The sequence below is a fragment of the Nycticebus coucang genome, chromosome 18, assembly GCF_027406575.1.
Source record: "Nycticebus coucang isolate mNycCou1 chromosome 18, mNycCou1.pri, whole genome shotgun sequence".
In the NCBI taxonomy this organism is placed as follows: domain Eukaryota; kingdom Metazoa; phylum Chordata; class Mammalia; order Primates; family Lorisidae; genus Nycticebus; species Nycticebus coucang.
In genome coordinates this window covers 9615673-9629825 of record NC_069797.1, presented here as the reverse complement: position 1 = coordinate 9629825, position 14153 = coordinate 9615673, and the positions used below count along the sequence as shown (strand labels likewise).

The 14153-nt window shown below is 45.2% G+C and overlaps 1 long non-coding RNA gene across 1 annotated transcript; it reads left to right on the top strand.

The window, feature by feature from the left end:
* Positions 1 to 4885: 4885 nt before the first annotated feature.
* LOC128569942 (uncharacterized) lies at positions 4886 to 13940 on the top strand. Its single transcript, XR_008375489.1, has 3 exons — positions 4886 to 5296; positions 5565 to 5676; positions 13895 to 13940. It is a non-coding gene; the product is annotated as an uncharacterized LOC128569942 (long non-coding RNA).
* The last annotated feature ends 213 nt before the right edge of the window (positions 13941 to 14153 follow it).

Sequence of the window (14153 nt, the reverse complement as noted above, 5' to 3'; positions counted from 1 at the left end):
GTTTCAAAAGGGACTGAGCTGAGCTCCCCTGAAACCCCCTAGCAGAGGGCCTGCCCTCCAGCACCCTTCTGATATCTTCCAGCCAGATGCCACCGGCTCCATCTCACAGCAGTGGACTTGGAGTTGAGACACTCAGGCATTTACTGCTGTACAGTTTTTAACATAGTCACGTAGTTTTATTTTATCTTTACCTCAACCCATCAATGAGTGGGGGGCAGTTATTACTTTCTTCATCTCTCACACGAGGAAACCAAAACATGCTAGGCAGAATCCACTTGTGGTGGTAAAGTTCTGTGACTTGTGTAAGGTAGAGATAAGGGTAGACTTTGGTGCCCCCACCCCACCCTCACTTTGTTGCAAGCAGGAGTAGGATCAGAGCCAGGTTTTTTCTCACAGAGTCTCACACTTCTGTCCCAGGCTACAGTGCCTTGGCATCAGTCTGGCTGACCGCAACTCCAACTCCTGAGCTCAAACAACCCTCTCACCTCAGCCTCCCAGAGCGCTAGGATTATAGGTGTGAGCCACAGTGCCTGGCCTATAAAATTTTTTAAATAGACTTTTTAAAAGAGCAGTTTCAGGTTCAAAGCAAAACTGAACAAAAAGTAGTTCCCTCAAACCCTGTTTCTACATGCACAGCCCCCCGTTACCAATATCACCTGCACAGTGGTGCAGTGGCATAATCCTAAACCTCCCTCACTCACGGTCACCTTGCGCCTCCCAAATCAGTTTCAATGTGCTAAGAAGATGAAGGTGTCTGCAGGCTGCTCCTTCTGGAGGCTCAGGGGGTGGGGGATCCATTTTCTCACCATGTTCAGCTTCTCATGGCTGCCTGTTTCTCGAGTTGCAGCCTCTTCCTCGGTCTTCAAAGTTATCACTCCAGTTTCTGCTTCTGCTGGCACATGGCCTTTTCCTGACTCTGACCCTCTCTGTCCCTCTTATAAGGACCTTTGTGGTTACATCAAGCTCACCAACTAATCCAGAATGATCTTCCCATGTCACAGTGACAGGTTCCAGGGATTAGGACACATTTGGGGGAAGATTATTCATCCTACAAGAATTCTTACTCTGGAGCCTCATTCACACTGAAGGGGTGCGACTCTTGGAGGGACGGTCCAGGGATTGGCAGGTGGTGGGAGGTGATGGAAACACATGCTACTGACACAGGAGACATGATTCCCAATGCCAATGCTGGGAGCCATTGCAAGTCCAAGTGGGGACTTGGCTTCACACAAAAAGGAATTCAGGAATTAGCTGACAGTGTAAGTGAAAGTGAGATGTAATCAGAAATACAGAAAGTCTACTTCACAAAGAGAGTAGACACTCCTCTCTGAGGAAGAGAGCTAGCCCCCGGGCTTCCTTTAGCCCCTTTAAGCAACAGCTTAATTATATGCTAAACAAGGGGCGGAATATTCATGCTCTTCATTGGAGAGGAGTGGTGTTTTCCCAGATTTAGGGCACCATCCCCTTTTTGACTAAACATGGTCATTCAGGAAGTACCATGGCATTAAGTGTATGAGGGAAGTGGGAGGCTTCCTTAGCTTATTAATGAAGCTGGAAGGTCAAGTGGTCAATTTCTCTACCGGTTGGAACTCGTTCTGCCTCAGTCTTGTTTGGATCTGGTTACTCTGAAACTTTGAGACTTCCTGACACAGTTAAACATTTCCTGCACAATTAAGCAATGCTCAGAGCAGTGCCTACCAGTCCCCTGTCTTCAGTACTAAAAACACAGCTCCACTTTGACTGCCTTGCCCCGGGAAAGCCTCCCTCTGCTGAGCACTTCACCCATGGAAACTGCAGTAATGGCGTAAGACAGAAGGAAGGGAGAAGGCTCTGTCAGACAGCTACTCGGCTTTAACAAAGGGGCCATTCCCGTGGCAGAACCTCTTTGTCCCCAGGAGACCATCTGGAGATTACCCAAAATTCACCTGATCTGGTGTGGGCTCTTCATGATGTTCCCAAATCTCCTGAAGGCCAGATTCTAGCTGGTCTCCCGTGGCCACGGCACATTGGTGCACAGTGAATATTTGGTGATTGGACATTATTTTCTGTGTGTTTCCACTGTCTTCTGCTTCTCACAGTTGGTTCTCTTGATGGGGCAGAGGGTGTCGGCCTGACCCGGTGCAGCAGAGGTTCCAGCCAGGACCGTGCTGTGGGTGGGGGAGGGTGGCCTGCAAATGCAATAGCTACACTTGGCTCAGCAGGCAAGATACTTGCTTTACTGCTTTGGAGAGAACCACATAAAAATGTGTCCATCGTCTCATCTGGGCATTGCACATAGTTCCATCATCACAGGTTAGAAAGGTTTGACCTTCACTGCCTGGCTCAGTAACCTCAGTTAACATTTTTTCTTTTTTTTTTTTGAGACAGTCTCATTTTGTTGCCCTCCATAGAGTGCCGTGGTGGTGTCATAGCTCACAGCAACCTCAAAGTCTTGGGCTCAAGCAATTCTTTTGTCTCAGCCTCCCAAGTAGCTGGGACTACAGGAGCCCACCCAGCTGTTTTTAGAGATGAGGTCTCGCTTTGGTCTCAAATTCATGAGCTTAGGTGATCTATCTGCCTTGGCCTGCCAGAGGCATGAGCTACCATACCCGGCTCCTCACTTAACTATTATTATTTTTTTTTTTGTAGAGACAGAGTCTTACTTTATGGCCCCCGGTAGAGTGCCGTGGCCTCACACAGCTCACAGCAACCTCCAACTACTGGGCTTAAGCGATTCTCTTGCCTCAGCCTCCTGAGTAGCTGGGACTACAGGCGCTCGCCACAACGCCCAGCTATTTTTTGGTTGCAGTTTGGCCGGGGCCTGGTTTGAACCCGCCACCCTCGGTATATGGGGCTGGCGCCCCACCGACTGAGCCACAGGCGCCGCCCAACTATTATTTTTTTTTTTTAATTTTTTTTTTTGACCATACGAAGGTGACACAGGAACAGTTAATTATTATTATAACTGTCATCAAAACCTTTAGAAAAACAGCCATCTTGTGGGTTACTGGATCAGTCTTCTTCCAGCAACCCAAAGAGCAAATTGATAAACTGAACATAAAAGCAGTTGGAAAGTAAAAAGTGGGAGAAGCATGAAAATTATTATTACTATTTTTTTATTTGAGATAGAGTCTCACTTTGTCGCCTTTGGTAGAGTGCCGTGGCGTCATAGCTTATAGCTTACAGCAACCTCAAACACTTGGGCTCAAGCTGTTGCAGGAAGACGAGGCCCAATGGAGAGAAAGAGCACCCAAACACCACGTTTATAAGAGGAAGTGCTTTATTCACCAGCCGGGAGCTTATGGCATAGAAGAATTCCAATCGGCCGTGCTCCCCGACTGCCTTGGTCTTTCCCTTTTTATTGATAGTCAAAAAGTTCCACCCCACAGGTACCCTTCTCATTGGCCAGGCTGAATCAAGCGGGAGATGCTATTCCTACTCCTACAGTACCACAGGATTTCACAGAACTTGGAAATTTCCAAGTTTCAGGAAGTTAAGTTTACAAATTCCCAAGAGCTGAGTCACCATGGAGAGGACCCTGCATGTGTATCCTTGTGGTCTCCTTGAGAAGACCTATTCTTCTAGACCTCACCCTTTTTGGGGATCCTCTCTCAAACTGATTCTCTTGCCTCAGTTTTCCGAGTAGCTGGGACTACAGGCACCCATCACAACTCCTGGCTATTTTTTTAGATACAGTGTCTTGCTCTTGCTCAGGCCCGTCTCAAACTCCTCAAACTCGTGAACTCAGGCAATCCACCTGGCCAACACAACACCTGGCTAGTTTTTTCTTTTTTTTTCTTTCCTGTAGAAACTGGATTGCACTTTTGCACAGGCTGGTCTCAAACTCCTAGGCTTAAGCACTCCACCCACTAGGATTATAGGCGTGAGCCCCTGGGCCCGGTCCCGGCATGCCTTCTTGCATGGGGGATGCTGGCAAAGAGCATGGACTCTGGAGCCAGACAGATCCAAGCCCCAAGACCACCTGCACCACTCACCTCTGCTTCCTCAACTTCCTCAGGTGTAAGACAGGGTCAGTCCTGTGCTCAGTGAGTGTTACTACTCTTATTATAACAAAGGGTTTTCTTTTTTTTTTTTTGTAGAGACAGAGTCTCACTTTATGGCCCTCGGTAGAGTGCCGTGGCCTCACACAGCTCACAGCAACCTCCAATTCCTGGGCTTAAGCGATTCTCTTGCCTCAGCCTCCCGAGTGGCTGGGACTACAGGCGCCCGCCACAACGCCCGGCTATTTTTTGGTTGCAATTTGGCCGGGGCCGGGTTTGAACCCGCCACCCTCGGTATATGGGGCCGGTGCCTTACCGACTGAGCCACAGGCACCGCCCAACAAAGGGTTTTCTATACATGAAGTCAACAAGTTTTTTTTTTTTTTTTTTTTTTTTGAACCCACCACCTTCGGCATATGGGACCAGCGCTCTACCAGTTTGAGCCACAGGCGACACCAGAAGTCAACAAGTTTTACAGGTTAAAACTAGAAGACCGGGAGTGAATCCCTCCCCAGCTATTCAAATCCCAGTTCCAGGTTCCTTCGTCTTCCTGAGTGGTCACCTTCTTTCCTTGAGGACAGGTTGCCTCTTACTGTCACCCCTACCCAACCATACCATTTCCTTTCCTGAGTCCTGCTTTCTTTCTTAAATTTCTTTTAGTATTCAAGTTATCCTTATTATTATTGTTATTCAAACTATCCTTTTGTTTTTTAATCCATCTCTGCAGAAATGAAATGATGGAAACCAGACTGAGCTTGTGGTTAATAGATGGTGATAAATCTGTGAAAATGGAAACAGGGGCAGTCTATGAATAAATATGCTTTTCCATGAACTCAACCCCAGGGCATGGTGGACTTTGTTCTCAAAGCTTTTGTGCCCTCAGTGTGGCATGAGGAAAAGAAAGCAAATAAATCAGGCCTCGTCTGCATGACCAAAGTTCACAGAGCAGCCAGCCAGGAACACTGACTGAACCCTCCTTCCAGCTGTGGCTGAATTCCACTCTGCCCCACGGGTCAGGAACAATAATAAACAGTCAAACCCACGGCAACTGTCCCCACACAGTCAGCCAAAGCAGTAGTCACACACCATTGATCTGCTCAGAAGTCAGTTCTGATGTACCCCGAATTTGAAAAGTTTCAGGGCTCTGCTCTCTCCTTTCCTTCCCCAGGGAATGGAGACAGCTACTCTGAAGTTGGCCGGCGGAGAAAGCATTCAGTCAGTCACGGTGAAAACCCTGTTTCTCCGGAGGTGGTGATGTTTGATGCAAGAGTCATCAGTGGCCACTACAACCACCAAGCTCTGTATTTGGCTGTGAGGTAGGAGTCTCTGGTGAGGGGGGTGGCTCATTTGCTCAGGATTCCCGGCTTCCACAGCACTTCCCGCTTGTTATCTGACCCCTTTGAAACTGACCACTGGATTATAATTAGAGCCCTGGCTGCTCACTGCGTCTCACCATGTCCTCTCAGAGAAATCTCTCCATGTCCTTGTAGGAAGTCCCTTCTCCTAAACAGCTGAATTGTTCTTACTCTCTGGGCTCTGAAAATGGGCAAACTGATTATAGTTCTCTCTTTGCTTTGGCCACAGGAAGCTTTAGGGCCGAGTCTGTAACTCCTGTAGCACATGGACAAGACTTTACAGAATGAGTCCTGCGATGCCATGAGCCTCCTGGTTATATCTTCCCCCACCTTCCTATAAGGTGCGTTATTTTGTCATCTTTCATGACATATATATCTTTTGAGACAGAGTCTAACCCTGTGTAGAGTGTAGAGTGCCATGGTGTCATAGCTTACAGCAACCTCAAACTCTTGGGCTCCAGTCATCCTCCTGCCTCAGCCTCCCTAGCAGCTGGGACTACAAGCTCACACCATAATGCCAGGCTAGTTTTTCTGTTTTTGGTAAGACAGGGTCTCACTCTTGTTCAGCATGGTCTCAAACTCCTGAGCTCAAGCAATCCACCTGCTTTACCCTCCCAGAGTGCTAGGGATATAGGTATGTATTGTGTTCAGTATCACATTTTCTTTGGAGAGGGAGTCTATACATGGATAACATGAAATCTCATTTGTTCTTCTGGGTCACCCTATCCTACTGATATTTTTCTACATTTTACTTGTAAAAACAAAATGGAACCTCAAGGGGCAGTGCCTGTGGCTCAGTAGGTAGGGTGCTGGCCCCATATACCAAGGGTGGTGGGTTCAAACCCGACCCTGGCCAAACTGCAACAAAGAAATAGCCGGGCGTTGTGGCAGGCGCCTGTAGTCCCAGCTACTCAGGAGGTTGAGGCAAGAGAATCACCTAAGCCCAGAAGCTGGAGGTTGCTGTGAGCTGTGTGATGCCACAGCATTCTAGTGAGGGTGACAAAGTCAGTCTGTCTCTACAAAAAAAAACCCAAAATGGAACCTCAAAGATACTGAGTGATGACAGAGGGTCATACAGATCACATCTCCTGTCTTCCAGCAAAGTGCTTTTTTGGGCCCCTCGTGTGCGGCTTGGTGGGCCCATCCCAGCTGCTGAACAGAAGGGCTTCTCTGAGAACCTGCTAAACGTGCCCGCCACCCTCAGGCTAGAGCAGTGTGATGTGTGAGGTAGGAAATGATCTCACCAACCACTAGGTCCAACCATCTCATCTTACTGAGGCTGTGAGGTGGTCTGCCCCGCATGAGAGGGATGAAGGACGGCAGAGGCGGAACCAGGTCCAGGAATCCTGGTTCTCCGTTCTTTATCTGTCAGACACATGTGAAGACCAGTCCAACCTGAGGACTGTCTACTCTTGTCCCTAAACTCTACATCACTTAGTGGAAGATGCTAGAAATTATTTCCCACATCCTCTTTCTGGACAGTTCTGTTTCCTTGACTGTGCAGTGAGGGGAGGCCAGACCTCTCCCCTCTCGTAAAGACTGTTCACTGCCTGGCCTAGCTGCAGGCCACAGGCATGAGGAGACATGTTGCTCTCTGCATTAGGTCCCTTCAGATTCAGGAAAACACATCCCCTACTTAATAGCTTGAGACGCAGTTTTTTGTGAAGATACGTGGAAAATGAGGTAACCCAAGAGTGGTCTTTCCAACCATGGCTTTTGGGCTGTGAGGAGATTTGGGGGCTGTGCCCCCAATGCCACTTCTCTCCTCGGGCGTCCTGACCACCCTCAGGACAAGGCCAGGGTCAGTGGCTCACATCTATAATCCTGGTACTCTAGGAGGCTGAGGCCAGTGCACAACCTGATATCAGGAGTTTGAGACCAGCCCGAGTTAAGAGTGAGACCCTGTCTCTACTAAAAACTAGCCAGGCATTGTGGTGGGCACTTGTAGTCCCAGCTACTCTGGAGGCTGAGGAAAGAAGATCACTGGAGCCCAAGAGTTTGAGGTTGCTGTGAGCTATGATACCATAGCACCCTACATGGGGCAACAGAATAAGACTCTTGAAAAAAAAAAAAAAGGAAATAAAGAAAAGAAAACTGAGAACCATTTTGTTTAAAACTCAAGATAAGATTTTTTTGTTGTTTGGCTTTGTTTACTAAATTTTCTTTTTTTTTTTTTTAAAGTACTTCCCTCGACTAGCAGAGTTAATTGCTACCCTCTCTATACTCTATTGAACTTGATAAATCTTTATTTTAGTTCTTTACTACTTGTATTAGCTGTTTGTTTGTTTATTTATTTATTTATTTTGCAGTTTTTGGCCAGGGCTGGGTTTGAACCTGCCACCTTCGGCATATGGGGCCGGCGCCCCACTCCTTTGAGCCACAGGTGCCACCCCTGTTTACTAAATTTTCTATAATAAACCTTTATATCCACCACAGGTACTTTGCTAGATGCTGATAATGGGATGCTAAGCAGAATATTAATTCCGTTTCTCTGACAGTTCGTTAATTTTGTACTTTATTACTTCTGTACTACTTTGTTTTATGTTTGATCCTGTTCTTTTTAAAATCTCTTAACTTGAAAAGTTAGCTATGTTTTCATTTTCAATCCTTAAAGAAAATACACCTCTTTTTTTTTTTTTAAGACAGGCTCTCACTTTGTCGCCCAGGCCAGAGTGCAGTGGTATCATCATGGCTCACTGCAGCCTCAAACTCCTGGGCTCGAGTCATCCTCTTACCTGGGCTTCTGAAAGTTAGTAGTGAATTATAGGTGTGAGTCACTACACCCAGCCCAGAATTATTCTAATATCAAAGCCAGACAAATATCACACAAGAAATTAAAACTAGAGGCCATTATCTTGTATGAATATAGAAAATCATCAAGAAGGGTGGTGCCTGTGGCTCAGTGAGTAGGGTGCTGGCCCCATATGCCGAGGGTGGTGGGTTCGAACCTGACCCTGGCCAAACTGCAACAACAACAAAAAACAGCTGGGTGTTGTGGCCGGCGCCTGTAGTCCCAGCTACTCAGGAGGCTGAGGCAAGAGAATCACCTAAGGCCAAGAGCTGGAGGTTGCTGTGAACTGTGACGCCACAGCACTTTACCAAGGGCAACAAAGTGAGACTCTGTCTCTAAAAAAAAAAGAAAAAGAAAATCATCAAGAAAATAACAGGTAAGTGAATTCAACAGCATGTTAAAAGGATTACACTTCATGACCAAATGTGATTGTTTTTAACCAGGAATGCAAGAGTGTTCAACACACAAATAGCAATTAATACAGTACACGAATGTAGTGGATGTCTATAATTTTATATTGCCTCAGCATCTGTTTTGAACGTAAGTTGCATTCTCTCCCAGTTTCTCCATGTGGTCCATCTATATATCTTTTTGCCTTATACAACTTCCTCCTGGTGACCACCTTGTTTTGGGATGGCTAGATACAGCCTACTTGATTGACCCTGCAGACCTCCACACCCTGCACTGACTGTGTAGACATGTGACTACTTCTCATTTACAGCATGACTTCCTGTGACTTAAGCCTGCTCGCTTTAAACCTACTAGTTAAAACTCCCCACTGGAAATCTGTGTCAATAATGCCCTGAACTCAGTATGGTCACTGGCCATTGGTCCCTCTCTTTCCATGCACTGCCTGCCATCTGTGTGTGGCCTCTGGACATGCAGTGCATCCCCCAGCACCTGTAAGGAATAAAAGCTTCCTTTTATAATAATTGAAGGGATGCTCTCCATCTTAAAGATCCTAAATTAAAATAGCCAATTAATAAGAAGAAAGAAATATAATGTCATATGATCATTTTGTTTGATGCAGAACAAGCATTTTAGAAAAACCAACATTCACAAATGATTTGAAAACACTCAGAAAAGAGGAAACAAAGGAAAATTTATCAACATGAAGAGAGAATTTATGATGAACCCACAGTTAGATTCATAATCCTGGTGAAGGACTGAAAGCTTTTTGCCTAATAGCAGTAAGATGACAGGGATGTCCCTGCTCACCACTACAATTTAGCTGCATACTGGAAGTTATGGACAAAGCAATTATGTCTGAAAGGTAAGTAAAATGTATCTGATTTGGAACAGAATGAGTTATACTAACCCCCTTCATATGTGACATAGTCCATATACATAGATACACAGGGGTGCAAAAAAGTATACAACTTTTTTTTTTTTTTGTAGAGACAGAGTCTCACTTTATTGCCCTTGGTAGAGTGCCGTGGCCTCACACAGCTCACAGCAACCTCCAACTCCTGGGCTTAGGCGATTCTCTTGCCTCAGCCTCCCAAGTAGCTGGGATTACAGGCACCCGCCACAACGCCCGGCTATTTTTTGGTTGCAGTTTGGCCGGGGCCGGGTTTGAACCCACCACCCTCGGCATATGGGGCCGGCGCCCTACCCGCTGAGCCACAGGCGCCGCCCTACAACTTTTAAGAGATCTTCTTGGAAGTGAAATCATTCCCCCAAAGTGCACGATGTGCAGATAAAATGGATATGCCTAGCATGTCTAGGTACATTTGACCAGTAACTGTACCTTCAATTTAACTTCTAAAAGTAAGGCATAGATGACATCTCTTGAAATGTGTCTACATTTTTGGCACTCTGTGTCAAGTGGACACCTAATATAAACCGTCACAACCCCTATCCCACATCATATACAAAAACATACTCAAAATGAATGAACAACCTAAACACAAGGGTTAAAATCCTAAAACTTGTAGGAAAAAGCTCAAGAATAGAATTTCGTGACTTTTCATTTGGTAATAGATTCATACATATGACACATACATATGATAAATTTAAGAAACAAAGAAAAAAAGTAAATTGGACTTCATCAAAATGTAAAAGTTTTATGCACTTAAGGACATTGCCAGGAAAGTTAAAGAAAACTTAAATAGTGGGAAAAACTGCGTGCAAATCAAATATCTGACAAGGGTGCAACATTTACAACATACAAAAAATTGTTACAATTCAATAACCAAAACACAACCCAATTCAAAAATGGGCCAAAGGCTCAGCCATTTATCCAGAGAAGATACACAAATGACCAAGAAGCAAATGAAAAGAATCTCAGTACCATCAGGCATTAGGAAAATGCCTATCAAAACCATGACATGGGGCGGCGCCTGTGGCTCAAAGGAGTAGGGTGCCGGCCCCATATACCAGAGGTGGCAGGTTCAAACCCAACCCTGGCCAAAAAAAAAAAAAAAAAAACCATGACATGCTGCTTCACATATAGTAGGTTGGCTAGAATTGAAAAGGAAAAAAGAAAGAAAAGAAAAGAACAAGTGTTGATGAAGTTGGGGAGATATTGGAACACATGTATATTGGTGCGGGGAATATAAAACGGTTCTTCTGCTGAGGAACAGTTTGAGGTACCTCTGAATGTTATACATAGAATTTATACATAATCCATAAATTCCACTCTTAAGTATGTTCCAAAAATAATTGAAAACGGATGCTTAAAAAAAACACATATGCACATATTCATGAGTATTATCCACAATAGTCAACATGTCCAAGGAACCCTCTGTCTGTCAACAGATGATTGGAAAAACAGAATGCTGTATCTAAATATGATGGAATTTTATTCCACCATAAAAAGAAAGGAAATTCTGTTTTTTGCAGTTTTTGGCCCGGGGCCGGGTTTGAACCCACCACCTCCGGGGCCGGGTTTGAACCCACCACTCCTTGAGCCACAAGAGCTGCCCAGAAATGAAATTCTGATACCAATACAATATAGGTGAACCTTAAAAACATGCTAAGTGAATTAAGCCAGACACAAAAAGAAAGATGTGTATGATTCCATGTATATGAATAATTTAGAACAAGAAAAATTTATAGAGACAAAAAGTAGATTGGCACTCAAATGTGCTGTGCAGAGGTGTAAATGGAACAATTGCTTAATTGATGGGATGATGATAGAAACTGGAAATAGTGGTTATGATTATGCAACACTTTACATGTAATTAATGTCACTGAATGGCACACTTAAAATGGTTGAAATAGGGCGGCACATGTGGCTCAGTGGGTAGGGCCACAGCCCCAGATACTGAAGGTGGCAGGTTCAAACCCAGCGCTGGCCAAACTGCAACAAAAAATAGCTGGGTGTTGTGGTGGGTACCTGTAGTCACAGCTACTCAGGAAGCTGAGGCAAGAGAATCACCTAAGCCTAGGAGTTGGAGGTTGCTGTGAGCTGTGATACATGACACTCTACCAAGGGTGACAAAGTGAAACTGTCTCAAAAAAAAAAAAATGGTTGAAATAAAAAATTGCTTTATGTTTTATGATACTAAAAATCATTTTAAAAACTTTTACTCTATGAAACACTCAGTGAAGAGTATAACAGATCAGCTACTTAGCAAATCCAACATAAAAGTTAAAAAAAAAAATCCAACCAGAAATTGGAGCAAAAGATATGAGAAATTTCACTGAAGAAAATTTAAAGAAGGCAAATCAGGGGCAGTGCCTGTGGCTTAGTGGGTAAGGTGCCAGCCCCATATACCGAGGGTGGTGGGTTCAAACCCAGCCCCAGCCAAACTGCGACAAAAAAATAGCTGGGCATTGTGGCGGGTGCCTGTAGTCCCAGCTACTCGGGGGGCTGAGCCAAGAAAATCGCCTAAGCCCAAGGATTTGGAGGTTGCTGTGAGCTGTGACACCACAGCACTCTACCAAGGGCTAATAAGTGAGACTCTGTCTCAAAAAAAAAAAAGGCAAATCAGGACATGAAAAAGATATTTGGCATCAGTTGCTAGTAGGAAAATTTTGATTAAAGCAACATGAGGTTTTGGAGGCAGAGCAATATGGTGGACCAGAAGGATTGTTCAGCTGAGCTCTCCTGGAATGACTGGAGAAAAAGAAAGAACTCAGCCATTCTTGGTGTGGGGACCCTACCCAGAGTCATAGCTTAGGAAGGACAGTGAGGAGGTGGTGGACTGGATACAGTGTATGATCCAGAGTGGTGGCAATCTCATGAATTAGGCAAGTGATTGCCACCAGCTGAGTGGCATGGTTGGCTGGCTGCCCAGAGAGGCCTGGGATGGGAGGAAGCCTTTCCAGAGTTTTCAGTTGTTGGGGAAGCTGCATGTTCAGTAGAAAGCTTGGAAGAGTGGGCAGACTTGAATAGTATACAGCAACCAGATTTGAATGCCGGTTGGAGTGGATTTGCCATAGGTTTGGTGGCTTGCAAGGCAGCCATACTGAGAAGGGCTTGGTGGCCAGGGGGCTGCCATTGTGGGAAGGTCATGAGAAGGTCTTACAGAGGCCTAAAGCACGGCCATCTTAATTTCACCTGCCGGGATCAGAACTCCACTCTTGGGAAAGCCTGAGGGACCCCCACACTTCAAGGGAACTGGAGTCAGGGGGCACTATGAGACCTGCCCCTGAGAATTCTTGTGAGCTGTAAGATCCCAATCCGCCCAGTCTGAAAGCTGAGAAAACAATCAGGCAATCACCTAAGGCAACTAAATTAGGAAAAAGAACCATAAAGAAACCACATTTTGCAACATACTGTCATCAAGAGCAAGGACTTCTGTTTGAAACAAAGGAGGCAGTAAGAAGTAAAAAGGAGAACAAGGTGGTGAACAAGAAGAACACATGAGGAGGAACCAACAGAAAAATCCAGGCAACATAAAAAACCAAAACAGCAGAACTCCCCCAAGGGAAAATGAGGCAGGTACTGACAAAGACACTACCTATAAAGAATTAATGGACTTGAGGACGGCGCCTGTGGCTCAAAGGAGTAGGGTGCCAGCCCCATATGCCAGAGGTGGCGGGTTCAAACCCAGCTCTGGCCAAAAAAATGCAAAAAAAAAAAGAATTAATGGACTTGAAAGAAAGGGAATTTCAAATATGCACGATAAAGACAATAAAGGGAATGGATGAGAAAATGAAAAGACAGAACCAAAAGATGAGAGATATGTAGACTATGGAAAGGATATGGTAGAGCTTAAGGAAATGAAGGAGACAATCAGGGAATGTAAAGATGCAGTAGAAATTATCAAAAATAGATTAGAATATGGAGAATAAAGAACCTCAGAGCTAGAGGATAAAGTTTTCGAGTTAAGCCAGGTAGTTAAAGAGACAGAAAAGAAGAGAGAGAAAGCAGAACAGGAGCTTAGAGAACTACAAGATTTCATGAAGTGTTCAAACATACTAATAATAGGGATTCCTGAAGGGGAAGAAGATTGCCCCAAAGGAATGGAAGCCCTAATGGAGACTATCATAAATGAAAACTTCCCAAGTTTTTTTTTTTTTTTTTTGTAGAGACAGAGTCTCACCGTACCGCCCTCGGGTAGAGTGCCGTGGCGTCACACAGCTCACAGCAACCTCTAACTCTTGGGCTTACGCGATTCTCTTGCCTCAGCCTCCCGAGCAGCTGGGACTACAGGTGCCCGCCACAACGCCCGGCTATTTTTCTGTTGCCGTTTGGCCAGGGCTGGGTCCGAACCCACCACCCTCGGCATGTGGGGCCGGCGCCCTACTCACTGAGCCACAGGCGCTGCCCGAAAACTTCCCAAGTTTTACTAAAGACACTGACACATTCCTTTCAGATGGATATCAAACCCCAGCTCATCTCAACTCAAACAGAGCCTCTCCAAGACATATTGTAATGAATCTTTCCAAAGTTAAGATGAAAAGAAAAAATGCTGCAAGCGGCCAGGAGTAAGCACCAACTGACTTACAGAGGCAGAGCCACTGGGATGACAGCAGACTTTTCAACTGAAACCTTCCAAGCCAGAAAAGCATAGTCATCCACTTCAAAGAACTCAAATTAGACCTCCCATTTGATCCTGCAATCCCATTATTAGG